The sequence below is a fragment of the Heliangelus exortis genome, chromosome 5 (genome assembly GCF_036169615.1).
Source record: "Heliangelus exortis chromosome 5, bHelExo1.hap1, whole genome shotgun sequence".
NCBI lineage: Eukaryota > Metazoa > Chordata > Aves > Apodiformes > Trochilidae > Heliangelus > Heliangelus exortis.
Genome location: NC_092426.1, coordinates 14,717,225 through 14,735,509, shown reverse-complemented (window position 1 = coordinate 14,735,509; position 18,285 = coordinate 14,717,225).

Here is an 18,285-nt window from a genome sequence, read left to right as displayed (position 1 = left end):
GACATGCAGGACATGTGGTCATACATGGAGAATTTATAGTTTTGGCAGCTGTGTTCCCAAGGATCTGACTGTGGGACTCATTCTGGGAAAATGGGCCCTAAATACTAGAAAGATGTTAAAAAGCCTGTGATGGGATCTCCTGGTAGCTGCTGCAGGAAAGGCAAATCCTTGAATTCATCTGGGTTTGTGTACAAACTGATAAAACTCAACCGATAAAACTGCTACCATGTTTTGGGCAGTAATCCTCCAGCTGCAGCTGTAAGTAGGGAGTTTTGCTCACCTTAACGAGAAGAAATCATCCATGAAAGCAAGAACTACTTTTTTTGCAAGTATTTGTCTCGTACTGTTCAAAAAGTTTTCAACCAATTTGTATCCCACAGCGTGCCTGTTACAAGCTCTGAGCCAGATACCTGATAAGCCAAAGACTGAAGATTCCTCTTTTCCTGAGTTTCTTGAAGAAGCTTCTTTTTGCTCTACTTTGTTTTGTGCTGCATGTTAAAAAAAAAAAGAAAAAATCTCAAAATAGTCTGTTGTGACAATACCCTAACTAAATCACAAGTGTGGAATTTAATTTAAAAGTCTTATTTCAGTCCCTCTATGTACAAGCTAGCAATCCCTGAACTTTTCAGTAACTCAGAGGCTTTTCTGAGTAGCCTGGCAGTTTGGAGAAGGAAGGAAGGGAGATGATTAAACCTGGGAAGTGCAATGGCATGGCAGCTCATGCTGCTGTCTTTAATTCTTTAAGGGGAGACAAAAGAAGGAAGCTGGCCAGTGGTGAGACACAACACTCATTTTTATTGTGTCCCTGGTGGCAATGCAGGAATTGTTTCTTTTCTTGTCTTTTCTTTTTTTCAGTCCTAGAGTTTTAATGGGCTTCCCTATTTTAATTCATCCCCCATAGAGAAGTCTATTTCTTTTCCTTTCCTTTTTATTTCTATTTGCCTCACAAAAGGAACCCTTCATAGAAGAGGAAACTACAACTGTTCTTCCCAGTGTTGATGTTAAGCATCGTTCCACATTTAAAGATGGGTCTTAACTGTATTTCTCTTATGTTCTTTAATTAAGCCAAAGTGAGAAGTCCCACCATATCCAATAGAAACCTTTGGCTTGGAAGCATGACTGCAGCCCTCAGAGGAAACGGGGGATTTGGTGGAACGAGGCAGGCAGTGTGCTAATTAGTGTCCAACAGCTCAAGAACCAGCATCAGAGGTTCAAAAGAGGGAATATTGAGCCTGCAGCTGAAAAGGATGTGAGAAGTTCTCCCCTTCATGCTCAGTCCTAGGTACCCATCCCTAGCTGTGTTCACAGTGGGACTTGAGGGAGTGAGGTCAATTGGGTTGTGGGATTTGATCTATCTGACAACTAACACTAAGGGAGAGGACAAGAAAATCCAATACAAGAAAATCAATACAAGGAGCATGTCTCTGGGGCAACAAGGAGTGGATGGCTGGTTCTAAAACTAAACCCAGGTATATGGAAAATAACATTTAAAACATCTGATCCATGATTATTTAATGCTGTGCATCGGCAGAATATCCTGTAAGCAGAAAATAAATTCACTCCAGAGTTCCCCTGTCTCAGTTCACCAGAAAAAATGTATCTTTAAGTTCCCAAATTTAAACACAAACATGTTTCTTCAAAGAGTGAAGTCTGCTTGGAATTTATAATATGTGTTCTTGTATTCTGGGTTCTGATATTTATTTTAACTTTCTGTAGTACCAGAAGAAAAATGTTCATTTATCAAATGATTTGGTGCATTTCAACAGGAGAAAGCTGCTTCCATAGGGGTCTCTGTCTGCTGCTGCTAAGAGAAGGGCAGCAAGTCTCAAAACACAGGGAGTTTTGCCTGTTTATACTAGAGGTCTCAATTAGGTTAGTGTACCTCTTTTGTCAAAACAGGTTGCAGTGAGATTTCCAAGCTGACATTACTAAAATACTGTAACAGAAAAAAAAAAATCTGACTAGTGAACTGAAATGAGGCTTTTGATAACTGCAGAACTAGAATCCATCCTATTCATCAGTGACATTCAGATGGCCCACTGTGTAAAGCATGTCAGCATCACTGATTAGACATCTGCCAAAGGCAACCAAACGTCAGATGAGAAGATGTTCTTCAATCATCAGGACTCACAACGCACCCTATGGAAGCTGCTGCATTACAAGCAGCTCCATTTCCTCTACCAAAGGTGAGGTGGAAACATCTCATTTCTATTTAGCTAATCAGACAACCATTTCTTTGCAGACTAGAGTGTGGTATAAAGCATTCAGAATGAGGTCTTTAAGAAGTTATACATTTTCTTGGACAGTTTTTAATTTTAGATCTTTGAGCCTCGTTACTGTCCAGCCGGAGCTCGCTAGCACTTTGGGACTGCCAGTTTCCTTAGTGTTTGAAGTGACAGCTACATGAACTGTGACATTTTAAAAGCATGATGTCTGCTAGGCATGTCTCAAAAGTTGTATGTGTTTGTTAAACCCATAAATCTGCATGTTCACTTGTCGTATTACAGTTTTAAATTCAGGTTCCAACTTTTGCTTCTTTTTGCCAAAAAAATTGTATATGTCAGTGTTTAATATTTCACTGTAAATTTATTATAGCTGGAAGAACTCATGTAGTGTAACACTCCCAGACAGAGGGGGTGTCTACACTGCAGCCTGGAGGTGAGACTGCAACTTGAGCAGACAGCAGAGCAAGTTTTAATCTGGCTTGCTGGGTACTGGTATCAGTGGAGTCATGGCAGCAGAAGGCTGATGAACCCACAACAAAACTGTACAAACCTGCTGATGGTCTCTGAGCACCCTGAGACTGCTGGTTTCAAACTCAGCTGGAGGGCTTTCATCAGCTGCAGCCTCCTTGGGTTTCTGACATGGCTAGACAAATGGACGAGAAGAACACATCACGAGGTTCTCTCACCCCCTTTATCCACCTAGGCTCTTTGAGGCTAAAGGCAAGTTCCTCTTGCAGGTTAAATTGCTGGAATAAAAGGAATTTAAAAATTTGTGTGCAAATTAACAAAGGAAAGTTTCCCCAAGGACTATGAGAACAAAAACAAATGCAGACCCCTGGCCAATAAGTTTCCAAGTCAAAGAATGGCATAATATAAAAAATCTTATGGAAAACATCACAGTGTAACACCTAGTTCTTTCCCAAAGAATCCACAGGCTGCTATCAGAGAGACAGGGTTGAGAGATGCATTTCTGGTCTGCTTCAATATGACCATAGCTTCATTCTTCTGAAAAAAACAGGAAGAACCACTTTACATTGCCTCAATGGAAAGAAAATAGCCACAATGAGTTATCTGTAGGAGTTTTTTCTAGAGCTGTGCTCCTTAAACTAAAAACTATTGAGGAAGATCTGTGTCTTTCTGTGGTCTGTCCTCTGAAAGTATCAGCTCTGGGAGTCACAGTGGTCTAAAGAGCAAACATTACCTTAGAGTTAGGAGAACACAACCACAATGCTGGCAGCCTCTGTCAAATGGATGGTGCTCCCATGCTGTGAATCCCGTTGCTGGTTTTGCTGCCCAGTCTCTAGCAGGATGCAGCAGAGCAGCAAAAGGGAGAGGCAACAAGAATATTGGAGAAACGTCCACCAAGGACCTTTCTCCAATACAGAACAAAAAAGACAAGGATGCACTGAACTTTTACGCAGAGGTCAGCGGAAAAACTACTTTGTCTGAAAAGAAATTCTAAGCACGCTGGGGGTGGAGAGGGTAAGGAAATGCAGTAGAAGTGTAGAAAATCACAAAAGCTCTAGAGAAGGTAGATCGCTAAAGCTTAGATCTGTTGCAAGAACAAGAAGAAATCATCAAACCTACTGCTTTGGGAGTAGAAGTTTCTAAGTCTCTAAACACCAGTGTCTCTTGCTGAACCCATCTAGGAAGAGGTGCTTCAGCTCTTCTTTGGAAGAGGGGAGTAAGGGAGCAACCAGAGACTGAGATGGCTCAAGATGTGCTGAATGATAAGTTAGGAGGAGGCAGGAGGCAGAGGGTATGAGATGACCCTGAGGCAGTAACACCATGTGGGAATGGCTGTTTGCTCTTGTCCACCATCTCACCCAGGGTGTAATTACAAGATTGAAGGTCACTGCCCAAGTATGTGAAGGAGGGTTAAATACAAAGAGAGTTCAATGAGGAATTAAAAATTTCTATTAAGTGTCTATTAAGCTCTGTGGTGGAGATGTGGCCTGAAGTTCCAGGAATCCACAAACCATGGAGTATCATAATAAAAATGGTCTACCAGGAAGGAAAATTCTACACTTACTTGATTGCTTATATTCTTTCCCCAGACACCTACAGACCACTGCAGAGGTGCATCTCACCTTTTGGTGGCCTTTCAGTTTTATGCCACAGACTTATGTAGTTCACTTCCTAGAAAGACTGGCTTCCTCCATATGCATTTGTTCAGTTTGAATGAACAACTTGCTAATGAGATGAAGTGGCATTCATCAGTGTCTTCATCAGTAGCTATTCCCAGAGAATGTACAGGAAGGCACAAGACATCCCATAATAGACCAATAGGAAATAATTTATCCTTAAGAAAACCATCTCCTTAACTCATTTTGGTTAATGACGTCCTCCCTACTTTGAAGGCTGATACCTTTTCCACTTTGTACCTCTTATTATCCATATAAATTCCTAACCCCGCAGAGTGGCTGGCCTCAGTAATACTTCCTGGCAGAAAGTTCCACAGGTTAATTATGTGCTAATTATTTCCCAAGTTCCCTTTAAAAACCTGCATCCAAGTCAAAGAAAATGCTCACCTCCCTTTGGTTTCAGTAGACTCAGGGGCTCTCAGACCTTGGCAGTTGGGGGTGGCATTGACAAGGTGGTAAGGAATCCAGCTATGCACGTAGTTTGCGTTAAATGGAGCATTCTCCAGCTGCCCCCATTTTTGGTAGAGATCTGAGAGCTGCAGAGATTTCAGGTTCCCCACAGTGATCCGTCATGACTTGAGATGCAAACAGAGCTGCATTCTGGGATGTGCAGCTCCCTGCGGAGCATTTTTCCACACCAACAAAGAAGCCATTGTGCGTGTGTGTGCGCATGCAGAGTGGATGGGGAAGGAGGTGGGAGGGACTGAGCCACAGCACACAGACTGATATCTTCCAGAAGTATTAAGTAAACTTCTTCTATCTCACCACTGAAGCAAATTGCTAAATGCTTGCTGTGTCTGACATGAGCACGCCGAGATGGTGCTTTGATCCGTGCCTCTGTGCAGGTTCAGTTTCACACCACACTTCATCTGACCCAGCCACTGACTGCTCCTGAGAGCAGTAGCCTGGCTCTCCTTCTCTCCTCATCCATTTCCAAAGCCTTCTTTGTGTTGAGACCACGTGGCTGTACACAGGCACACGGGCTCATTGAGTAACCTGAGCATCAGGTCGGGATCAAGTGCTGCTCACACTCCCGTGGTTGGTGTGATGGGAGACACAGGGTGGAAGCACATGGCCAGTGGTCTCCTAGAGGCTCAGAACTGGGGGAAGCAGAGACTGTGTCACCCCATGCTTCCCCTGCCTTCACCAGCCCTGCCTTCTCCCTTGTGTTGATACCTGTGCTCCTGTGAGTTACACATTGGGTCAGATGAGGAACTCGATACAAATGAAAGCTAATGTGACCATAAAACAGAAAAATACCCAAAGATACACAGTGATGGGGACAGTTCCCTTGCCCAGCCCAGTGTGCAGTACTGGCAAGGCAGGGGAGGGCAGGAAAGCAAGGCTGGCTGTCAGTCTACATGGTGGTTAGCTTACAGGGACTGAAAACCATTTAGTTTTTCACCTTTTAGTCCCTACATTTGGGAAGCTCTAAACATGCTTCTGCCATGGCCAGCAGGCTTGGGTTTGCACAGTGCATTGCAGACAGATGCCAGCCCATTGGCACCACTGAGCCGTCCCCAGCACCCGCTGCATTACTCACATCCCCCAGAGCAGGGGCAGGATGGGAAGGGGAAGGTGAGACCCAGCAGTAGTCCAGATGAAGGGAGCCTTGCAAGGAAAATGAAAACAAACAACACAGAGGGGCTCAGGGATATGAAATCAGAAGAGGACAAGGTGAGGTAGAAGCAGATTTGTCATCCAGGGTACTCAAGCTTTATTACAAGAGCTCTGGAATGTCAAATGTTCCCCGAGTCCCTCCCTCTGGGGACAGTGGCTGCTAGGCCGTGGAGGAAGGTGACTCTTGATAGACTGGAGCCTCTCACCCATGTCTGAGAGACCAGACGGACACAATGTCCCTGCTAGACAGGATGGATATTTTTTTACAGACCAAACGACCAAGGCTATTAGCTGTGCTTAATGTCACCAAGTGTCTCAGTCTTATCTTAATGCATGGGAAGGCCCTATTTTTAGAATCAGTTGAGAATCTGAGCAGATCAACTCAAAGAACATTTTCCTCCAGCGTTCAGATTACATTGTTCTGACTTTGAGGAAAGTGAATAAACCCAGAGACTACAATTTCAAAATAGAAACAAATGAACAGGAATATTTTAGGACAGAATTTTCACAGCTCATGGAATGCTTGATGGATGTGGTTGAACATGTGCGAGCATCAGAACTTGCTGGCTCCTGACCCAGTAGCCATTTCCTTCCATATTTCCAGACACAGAATATTTTTTCCATAGTCTTCGTGCTACATTAAGGAGGGCTGCATAAGGACAAGGACAACCAGCTGTGTTCGTTCCTAGGAGCTTTCCTAGGGGAAGGAGCAAGAATGTATTTACTCATTCCAGCCTCACAGATAAAGGGACAAAGTCTGAAAGTCTGGCCTTCATTTTTTCCTCTGTAAATGTTAGGGTTTTTTTAGCAAGCTAAAAATTATGGCACCTAAATACTTGAGGGAAAACAGTCATTAAGAACATTATAAGCACTTCTGCTACACCTTGGCATTAGTAGTGACTGCATTGTTTTCTTTAGAAGCTTCTGAGTGGCAGAAAAGTGAATATAAAAGAAAAAAATAGTTAGAAATCGTACAATATTCAAGCAGACTGTAATAATGTTAAATACCATTTTAAAGCCCCTAAACTGCTTTAAAAACAACAGAGAAGGGACTGATTTACAACCTGCTTCACAGCTGAAGGGTGGAGTCCAGTAGGAGTATTTACCTTTGGATATGCTAGTAAAATAACAAACCTATATTAATCCAGCCTTGAACATAACTGCCAACATTTTGAGTGTATCTGTCTGTTAACAGTATAGCAAAGCAGTCAAAACCAGGTTTGTTTTAAGAAGGAATAAAATGCTGAAAGCACTCCTATGATAGAGGTCAGTTATGCATTATAATGCTTTTTGCAGCAGTGCTTTGCATTAGAATCTGTGAAGCTGGCTGTTTTGGGTTTGGTTTTTTTTGCTTTGTCATTAGATGGCTTGACTTACAAGTCATGTATGAGCAAGTCATAGGCACCTATTTGGTGTGTGTGTATAGATATATATCCTCTGACTGAATTAGTAAATTTTTTTTTACTTGAGGAAGAAGGATGAGATACAGATACATATTCCAGCGAAGAAAAAAATTATATTTTGGTCTGCATAACCATGTTTGAATTTAAATAGTACACAGTCATCACTGGCCAGCAAATGGGACCTAATACCAGCAGCTCCCCACAGGGAGAGGCAAACTGCGGGAGTGATGTGGCTGTGAGGGATGCCATGGCTCAGAGGAGTCTCTCTGCAAAACCCAGTTGATCAGATCATGGTGCTAACAGGCCTGCTCAAAATTGCTAACAGCTTGGTGATTATTCACACCACACAGGCTATTACAGGGGCTGAGCTGAAATGTCTCTTATGGAAACCATTACAGAGTAAACCGTTGGGCCCTATCTATTCTGTGTAAATGAACAGAGCTCGACTGAGTCAGCAGAGGTTCCCTTTTTTACAAGAGCAAAGAATGTGCCCCCACTGCTTTGAACTCTCCAAATGTGCCAAAACTCTCACCTTCAAGGGCTGAGTAGTCAAGGTTTGTCCTTTTCATCCAAAATGATTCTTTCAGCAAGTCCTTGAACACAGGTAAAGTAAAATAAAGTAATTGAAACATTCCAACCCATACTTAAAAGAAAATTAGATGATAAAAAAGAGACTTACAGCAAGAGAAAGGATTGTGCATGGTTCTTGGTGCCAAATCTTCCTCAGTGAGAAGTTTAACTTTTGCTTATTTGGCACGCAGTTGCAGTGTGGTGGAGACAGACCTGCCCTAACACCAATACCTGGCAGCTCACACAAAGCATGGGATAGGAGGAAATCACCTTCCTAGGGCACACTGGGATTATTTAGAGACACACTGCTTATTGCCTCCACCGCTGCTAATCATTTGTGAATAGATAACAGCATCAGAAGATGTCTGATACTGATGTCAGTATTAGAAAGATACTGCTTTTTACAGTACAGGTTACACTAGAAAGTCAGAAACCACCCCTGTACAACATAACTTCCAAAACAAAAAGTAGAAGTCCGGGGGCATAAACATGTGCAACTATAAAATAAAAACATGTTTTATAGCAAACAGCTGACCTACGCACCTGTCCAAAAAGGACTGCCCAAAATGGACATCCCTCATTTTCTATGGGAGAACAGGTACATTTTGGGTTGAAGGTGACTGTTAGCACCACGCTTTTACTTTGCTTCACAGTACAGAGAAGCAGCCCTCTACCTCAGCACCATTCTCCAGTTAGCTTTCTGCTGGTACAGCCATGTTAAATTCAGGATGACACTGACACCCCAGCTAGCTAGTCAGCTCCAAAATGACAGCTTTCATTTTAATGAGGAGATTTTATAATTATGTGGTAACTCAGCCATGTCTTGAGTTCCTGTGTGCTTTCCTAATGCAAAGGAAAAAAAATGTACCAGCATGCTCCTGACAACATTGAAGTCAATGGGACTGTCACCATCAAGCATCAAAGGACTGGGATATCAGTTCATGCTCCAGCTCAGTCAGTATCCCACGCTGGGCAAATCATTTAATGAACCATTTAACAACTTATTGCTTTGGGGAGAGTTACTTATTTCCCTCTGTCTTTGTTCTCTTCTCTAACAGGGCTAACACTCAGAGGTTTATAAACAATAATTAGCAAATTTTGAAGGCACCGTGAGATCTTGAGATAACATGATACAGGTGCACAGTGTATTTATTATTCACACTTTAGGCCAGTGGTCCATGATCCAGGAGCTGCAAAGCTGTAGCTTACAGAGATGGGCTGCAAGTTCAGCAAAAGCAGAAATTGCAAACTAGTGCTGACAAGTAGAAATGGTGACACAAACCCAGACGTGGTATTGGGAGTGAGGTCACAAACCTGGTAGTGAAACCAGAAGACAGCTCCATCAGTTTTGCTAGTTCCAGAACGGCCCTAAAAAAGCATGGTTTGTACTGATAAATATGTTTCCACTCAAAGCTAAAATGTAAAGTATCACAGACCTGCTTCTCTGTTGAGCTCTCCCTCAAGAATAACAACAGAAAGTTCTGTCTATGCCAGTGATCTACTCAATTAGATTTTACTTCACTATGTGTTAAGAGATTGGAACAAGATTTTAAACAAATGTTTACCCCAAAAAAAAGCCTTAACAGACTCAAACCTATATTCACCGTGGGTATACATAATCTGAAGAATAATAATAATAATAATAAACCCTCTGGGATATACTGTGAACATCAGATTGGCTACAAGCTTTACTGTGTGGAAAACTTCCCAGCAGGTGGTTGTAATCCTTCTAGAAGGATCAGCACTGGATCAGCAGCACCTTGGGGAGCTAGGTGCCCATCTCTTATTGGATTTACACCATAATAATCTGAGCACAAAACTGTAGCTTCTTGGGTTACTTCATTAAAAAGCTGAACTTTTGGTTCCTGATACCATGTCTAATTTAAGTGCTTGGCTTCCAGTCAGTTTATTTTCTGGGTTTATCAATGGTGAATGACCATTGTCTTCAGCTTTCACTAAGCTTACTGGGTCTTCCTGGGCATTGGACCCTCTCTTCATCCTAAAAAGCATACTTAATTTTTCAGAAAAATTATGGTCTGGAAAATGTTTTTCATAGGCCAGTAAAGAAAAAGAAAAAAAAAAAAATCCCTTTCGAAGGTTTTTCATTTGTCAAAGATAATTTATGCCTGCTTAAGATTGATTTCTTAAAACAAATACTGAAACCTCAGAGAGAACCTTTGTACGGAGCGTGCAGAGGAAAAAAGTGCCGCGTAAATGGGAGCGGTGGTTACTGCAGCCCCAGGCCCACTGGCCTCCTCGGTGAGCAGAGCAGAGCAGAGCAGAGCAGAGCAGAGCAGAGCAGAGCAGAGCAGAGCAGAGCAGCAGACAGGGTTTTTTACTGGCCTCTGTTGTGTCTGTTGAACTGTTGCTCTGTCTTTAGTGAAATCTCAAGCAACAGAAATCCTCTATTAAAACCACCTGCGCAGCTTTGTCAGCCGAGCTCCGTGCTGTCAAGTAACTTAGCTTCTTAAGCCAATACAAGTCATTAAGGAGAAGGTGAATTAGAGATTTAGACATTGCCGATAGTAACTATCTCTGATCAATTGATATCTTCCTCTGATAAAGCGAGGCTGCTCAGCCACCCCCCTCCCCTGCCTCATCCACGCAGACCCCGACCACTGGATCTAATTACGGGTGAGGAACACCAGGCCCTCGTCAGCGCTGAAAGGCCATCAGTAGGCCTATCCATTAATAACTCTCCTGTGCGCTGTACATTGTAATTGTCAGACTGCAATTTACAGTAATCCTCCAATGCAAAAACTTAAATAGCTGCAGCTGATTTGAAATTCATACAACCAGTTGAAAGAGAGAAAAACAAGATGCATGGGTTAAAAGGCCAAATTGTGCAAGTGTGTGCGCTGAGTGACAGACATTTTAGTACTAGCCTGGGACCATATTTTAAAAGGTCACTGAAAACTTTTGGCTTGGGCCCTCTGACAAACAATGAACTTTCCATATATTTATTTGCCATCTCTTTGTTTTTACAGCAAGCAGAATAAATGAGTTAAATGACGTTGTGTGGGTCTGCACATTGTCAGCACAGGTTATAAGTCATTATTAAACTCCATCAAATCAGACCAAACCCAGTCTAGGCAATGAGACTAAAAGTTATTTGCATTCCTTCTGTCATAAAAAATCATATCCCCTTACCCAAGACTTTCGTTTCTTTATTAAATGCAGCCACAAGAGTATTTCAGGTCTGGCAATGTGAGCTCAGGAAAACCTACTCTGTATAACTCAGTGTAACAGCTTAGAACCGATTCCACTAAAATGTCCCAGTTGAGTGTATCTGGGCACTCAATCAAGACACACATATTACTTTTAAATAAGATTAGCCCTTATATTTTGCTGCTTAAGGTAAAACTTTTCATGTCATTCTCTCATTTTATGTAAACTCCAACATAATTCTGTTTTAGAGAATACTTCAAACAAATTAAAACCCTCAACTTGAACGTGTCTAGCAAACCTCGCCTAATGGCATAGCAAGCTGTTTGGTGACACTAAAACACGTTTAAATAAGATGAATTTTCCCTGCGATGCCCTGGCTTTGTAATTACTGCTGCTGAACAGCATACGCCTTTGGTTACAATAGCAAAAGCAGTGGCTTGCACTCTCAAACTTATTTGACAAATAACTTACAAGTGACCCGCAACATCTGTTTAAAAAATCGTCCTTTGGTATCTGCCTCAAGCTGAGTTCAGTTCAAACATATCATCTGAGGCCAAGGGCAGCTCTTACACATACACAGGGCATGGCATGGGGAGGAGGTGGGCTGCAAATGCCTTCCTTACACCAGTCAAGTGGAAAGAAAATGTTTAAATAAAACTTCATCTGAGCTACCAGCTTGTAATGTCACCCTGGTGAGATCCAGCTACACCCCACTATGGGCCTGATCCCATAGCCCAGCAGTGCTGAGCTCCTTGGCACTCAGGGAGGCAGGAATGGGATGGGGCTTGGAGTGGCTGGTGGTGATGCCCAGCACCTCCAGCCACCTTGGACATCAGATGGAGCAGCGAAAGCACAGCACCTCTGAAACCTGTCCTGGAACCCCACTCATCCAGAGGGTGCCACCAATGGCCACAGAGGTGCCTAAGTCACAGCAGCTCCCCAGGACTTGCACACACCTATGTGCAAAGCAGAGTTCCACACCTCAAAGAACACCGGCAACAGGTTATATTAAACCTAATGACAGCCAAATTTACACTCACAAAATCCTGTAGTGTTGGAGAAGATCTGTTCTTCAGTTACTAAGTTGTAAAACCTCTACCCAGCCCTACTTCTAGGTAGTTTCCTATCGTGCTGCTTGGTGTAATGTCAGCTCAGGATGAGATTGAGCTCGTAGCACAAAAGCAGATGGAAGAGTGAAATAGAGCAATTCACTCTTCTTCAGAGAAGGGAAACATTTTTTTCAGTGTCTTATAAGTCTTTTTTATGTAGAAGTCAGTAAAAAATAAAAATAAGAAATTCCAACCCTATGTAATCCTGAATTACATTATTTTGGATCTGATTTAAAAACTATCCAACAAAGTCTGATTCAAATAACATGTGCAGTACAGATATCCCTACACATCAATAAATATTAAAAGTATAACTATTGAATATAAACTTTTAGAGAACTATTTCATTGTTGCAATCAAAATAAACTACTTCTAACCTATATGGAAGCACATGTAAAATACAGTTGGACAATACCAAAGCTATTGATTTCTGCAGCTTTAAAAGATATTTGCTTGTAAGAGATCAAAGACAGATCTTAAAGTTTACCTCTGCAGAGCTCTTTTCTCCATGCTGCTTTTTTCATTTACCTTCTTATAGATGAATTTAATCAGCAACCAAGCTCTGCCATCAAGTGATAGTATTTCTGCAGCTAATTGTGGCATTTTGGAGTGTAGTAAGAAATATTCTTAAACTGTCCTATTATTCACGTTTTTGTGTGAAAAACTAGGACTTGAAAAACACCTGCCCAAACAATTCATAAACACACTGCACAGCGAATACCAATGGTAATTCACTGGATTTACAACCGTCGTATTATATTAAACATACAGTATCAAAATTTATCACTCATTATACAGATTCCTGTTTTAATAATATCTTGTACTTGTACAATAGCACCTTCTCTCCCAAAGGGTCCCGAAGCACTTTAAAATCATACAGACAGGAATTGCTTCATTCGCTGTGGAAATACAGCTGCCTCTGGGGGGGAGCAGGGGCAAGGGGAGGAGAGCATTGTGCAGAGTGGTTATAAACAGTGACACTTGAGAGAGATGGTTGGGGATGGAGAGTGGAGAGAATTCTATCAGTGTCTCAGGGGCATCATATAAAAGGCATAACCCCAGCTGCAGGTGAGGGAGGTTCATAGGCAGCCCTAGCAGCACACGTGCTTATTCAGGGTGTTGTTGCAATAACCATCACTGGTGAGCAGTTCTGACTGTAGGGCTAAGCTGCGGCCTTTTTCTCCAACTTTCATGCAGTGGGACAGAACAAGAGATGAGCCTCCCCATGATGCTGCTGAGCCAGTCAAAACAAAGGCTTGAAGGCTCCATCTCCAGTATTGCCACATCCCATTGCCCAGATTCCCCAAAGATAACCCCAGTTGTGCTTCCAGGAAACCAATAAGAGGCCACTGACCACGGAACTCTGCAAGAGGGCAGTTGGCTGAAATGGTCAAAAAATAATGCAATATTAGGAAAAAAATCAGGCAGATGCATGGCTTTATGGCTAGGCCATTGACCTTGTTAGGACTTGTCTGTCAAGGACTGCTGATACCTACACCTCTGAAAAATGTTTGCCTTCCCCAGTTGACTGCAATCACAGCTTCATCTTCTTCTTCATACTTGTTGAAGTTGCCAAAGTAGTCTCCTGAGGCTTCAAGTCAGCTCCAAATCTCTCCAGCCTGGTATCACACAGGACCTTCTCAGAACCTGTTTGATCAGGGTGGGGAATCAACTTCTGGACATTAGGTTAGATTTAGCTTTACAAAAAAATCAGTCAAAAGCTTGAAGCTACTCCTGAAAATCACCACCTACTCTTGGCTATTAGGCTTCAACTAGAGAACCAAAACACTAATCTGCAATTACCTGTCTTTAGAGACATATTATCCTGATGAAGGCTCAGGGCACAGATGCTTTTTCAAAAAATACAGATGACTGTCAATATGGGGGATGAGCAAATGTAGCTCTCATTGTAAGCAGTCACTGCAAGGTGAAAATCAGCGGGGGATTTTAAGCTGAGTGATGCCTGAAGGCCATAACTACAGTCTTATCTCTAACAGCAAAAACAGTTTCTCACCCATCATATACAACTCGATTGTGCCCACCATCTGTAACATGGCTGGGACAGAAACTGAACCTTTACTGGTCAGACCACAGCTCTTCTCAGCACAAGCCTGCTTTGGATGAAAGGCAGAGCTTTCACTTTCACACTTAAGACCTGGAGTCATCACAGGGGTGACATCCAGAGAATAACAAATTCCACAGGACTTTTTTGGACCACAGAGGACTAAGTTCAATGATTATTGAGGTTTATAGTTTGTTGGAAGGGGCAAAAAAATGGTAACTGAATTCTGTAGTATCCAGTGGCCAAGCTCAAGCCCTGCTTATTGCAAAGCTCTGCTTCAGATTGCCTCTTCTTCCCATTCCCTCCTGCATGTCCCTCTGTCACCTTAAAATTTGGTGCTGGAATAAGCAAGGCAAGGCAGAGAAGACTCTGCCTTCTTCCACCACTGCCCACCCCTCCTCCGCCATGTTCACCCCTTTCTGGGAAACTGATTTATGAGCAGAGTTGCCCAAGTCTGTTCCCTTCCCTCTCTACATTTGAGGTGTCTCTTGAATCTTGACATTTCCTCTGGAGCATTTCCATCCTACGATTTTCTCTATTTGTTGATATGACTCAGGTGTTCATGCAGGTCCCCTATCACTCCTTGTCCCACTGCAGTCTCTGGGACATTCTGACACACAACACACCATATCTAACACAAAAAGCAGCTGCTATATATGTAGCATGGATTATATACTCATGTTTAGTTTAGTTGCTGCAGTGCGTATCATTGGTTCTGTTGCAACTTAGCTATTGTATTAAGTAGCTCTTTGCCTTAGCTAAGCTGTGTATAAACCAACACTACTTTTTAAGAAACCCTCAGCAACAGAGGTTGCTGCATGGTTATTTTACACTAATTTAGTGCCTTGCAATGAAACATTACATAAAATAAGGAGTACCCTTGCAGTGCACAGGCACAAGGATGTATGCCTGATCCAGCTAGCTCTGCAAGGTGTGTCTGGAAGGTCTGAAGTGCCCTTCCCTTTGCCTTGCTATCTGTGCTGGTGCCACCAGCTCTCCCAGGGAATTCAGCCCTCCACAGCAGGCACTGCTGGGTTCTGGTGCTGGCAAAGGCACTGGCACAGCCCTGCAAAGCAGCTGGTTGGCCAGACAAGAAGTACAGCTGCCTGTGCAATGCTTTGTGCAATGTTTGTTTGTATAATGGGATCTCATTTGCCCAGAGCACATGTACTATGTGTAGCAGGGAGGAAGGTGATGAGTGTTGCTGGCAGGAACATAATGCCCTGCTATTTCAGCTAGAATCGCCCTGAAAGCAGTGGCTTCTTAATATTGGTGCTGCAAAATACTATTAATTGCTATAGAAGTGTGAGAAAAGGGCAGATCTGAACTATGAAGATACTGAGGCTTGACTAAATGCAGGGGGGGGTTAATTCCAAAATTGGGGTCTTGGCTAAACTCAGGTGAATGGAGAGTAAATACACAAAAGCAAACATGGCTGGTGTAGACAGTCATGGTATAAGAACAATGAAGTCTATACTTAATGATATCTGAGTTCACTGACTTGTGCTGATGCTAGTAGTGGTGTAACAGGCAACTTGCACAACCATAGCTGCACTTCCATGTTACTTTAATCCTTATTTATAAGACAAAGTTAAAAACCTTACCCTAAAACTGGTGGTAAAGAGCCACTCAAGTACTTCTGTGAAAACTACTTTCTCAAAGGAATATGTAATTGAAGACCAGACTGGTGATCCTGCAGTCCCCTCCCATAGCTCAGTACTTCAGCTGGGTGAGTGAAGTCTGCAAATTTTGCATCATTTTATTACAAAAGCTGGAGCAGCTGCAATAGTTCACAGACACTCTTCGATACATACTGTGCCAGACCAAGTGGCAGCAAAGAGGCATTCATCCCCACCTTGGTGAGAGATGAGCATGACCCTGCAGTACCTTGTGACTCTCTGGCCCTGCTGCAGCTGGATGAAAACTTCTCCTCACCCTGGCATTTTCCCTGAATGAACATTTCCAGCCTCAAGCTACAGTGTGGGATCCATCTCATCAGCAAAGTGACAGCCCTGGGTGGGGAAGAAGGGGCCTCTCCCTCATTCAGCTCAGTTCACGTGCAGAAAAACCCAGTGGTGCCCTGCAGCTCCTGACATGGCTCCACTGACAGCTGGAGAAATGGGTGGGACTTATAGCCCAGATGTAGCTGCTGTCAGAGCACATACCTGAAGTTACCTGAAGTTTCCTCAATGTTCATAAAAGGGAGGAAGATTGCCCCCATTTCTCCTCTCTAAATCTTGTCCACCTGGCAAATGAAAATAGAGGAAGCAGTTGACTATTCACCACAGTAGGTCGACTATCCCAAAAGCAAATAGTTGGCAAACATGCCACCCTTTTACTTGAGAGCCTCAAGAACAGAAGCAAATCAAAGAGGCTCCCTTTGCACATCACTTTGTTTCTCAATTTCTACTGACATCTGGAATTTACAATTACTACATCTGAAGGAATTTACAGAGCTTAAGTGGATGCCTTCCCAGTGGGAAATGGACAGAAACCCAAAACTACAGGAAATTTACAAGTTAAACAGAAAAAAATTAGTTAAATTTAAGAGAGCGTAAGTCTTCCAATAAAATACATATACCAAGTATTTAAAAAAAAAAATAAAGTAAAAAAAAGCCAGGTAAGCAGAGGTGATTAAGCTGCAAAGTATTCATAACATATGGAAGGTCATTTGTTATTTTACTCATCAAAATGAAAGTATTGTTCAGATTTTACCATAAGGAAGGATAAGCACAGCTATGAGAAAAATAAAACCCACTTACAAGTCAGTACTGCCTGTGTCCCCTGACATGGAGATTTCCTTTTAAGAAGCAGATCCTGTCTCTAGAGTCAAGGAGAAGTGTGATGGGAAGTACAGCCAAGCACCAAATCTGCTCCTCGGTTTTTGGGACTTGAAGTTATGAGTAGCTTTGTTATTACTTCTACATAGAGCAATCATATTAAAAAACTTATTCCCCCCAGTTTTCACTCAAATTGCTTTTACTGTATGGTTTTACTTAAGAATAGCAGCCACATATATCAGCTCTATTGATACAATTATGAAACACATTCTGTAAGGAGATGAGAAAACAGTATCTGTAAGCTCTTCCTCAGACATACAGAGATATTCTCTTTTCAGTTCCTACAGTGGCCACTGAGGTTTGTCAAGGTAACAGAGGATAACCTTCCTGAAAATTTAAGCCTTAGTTTTAAAGCTTTACTAAAATTAAGTCCTTTTAAGTCGAGCCTGACCTACCTTCAAAGGGCAGGAAGAATCCAGTAGATGCCACGTTCTGAGCATCCTAAATTTAAAAAAATAAAGGATCTTAATTTCATTGAGCAGTTTGAGCATCATTGGTAATAAGCTGTACTAAAAATCTACAATGAGCAAGTGATGCCATACTGGCAAAACATGCAGTCACCTGCCTTGGAAACAGAATCTTTACTGATTTTACACTGTGACTTTCTGGAGAACTCCGGATGCTTTGCATTACTACTCAGCAAGGGATGGACAACTTCCTTTGAGACTCAAGTTTAGACAGCCATCTCTCACCTTATTCCTCCACAAGGAACAAGAAGATAATAACATCTTCAACTATTTTTAAATTATTATTTCCAGGCTTATTTTCCTGTAGAAAACTTGGGGATGGAAATTTTTCAGATTTGATCCACTTGCTAGAACTTGGGCATCGGGGGCTGTGTTGTCATCCCCTACTAGAGCTTACTAGTCTACACATAAGAGCTTAAATGGCCTCACCTACCAGAGCCTCCAGTGTCAGGGTGGAATCCAGCGAAAAAAAGAGCTAGAAACCCACTAAGATCCTCAAGATTCTCTGCTGAGAACTGTTTGCTTCATTACAGCTGAGACAAGGAATAAACTAACACTGCTGAAAATCTTAAGTGACTTCCTCCAAGTCCCAGAAAAAGGTACCACCATGCCTATAGGTTCAGCAGGCTTAGCTCTATAACCTAAGAAAGAACAAGTAATAAAAGTTGCATTTACAG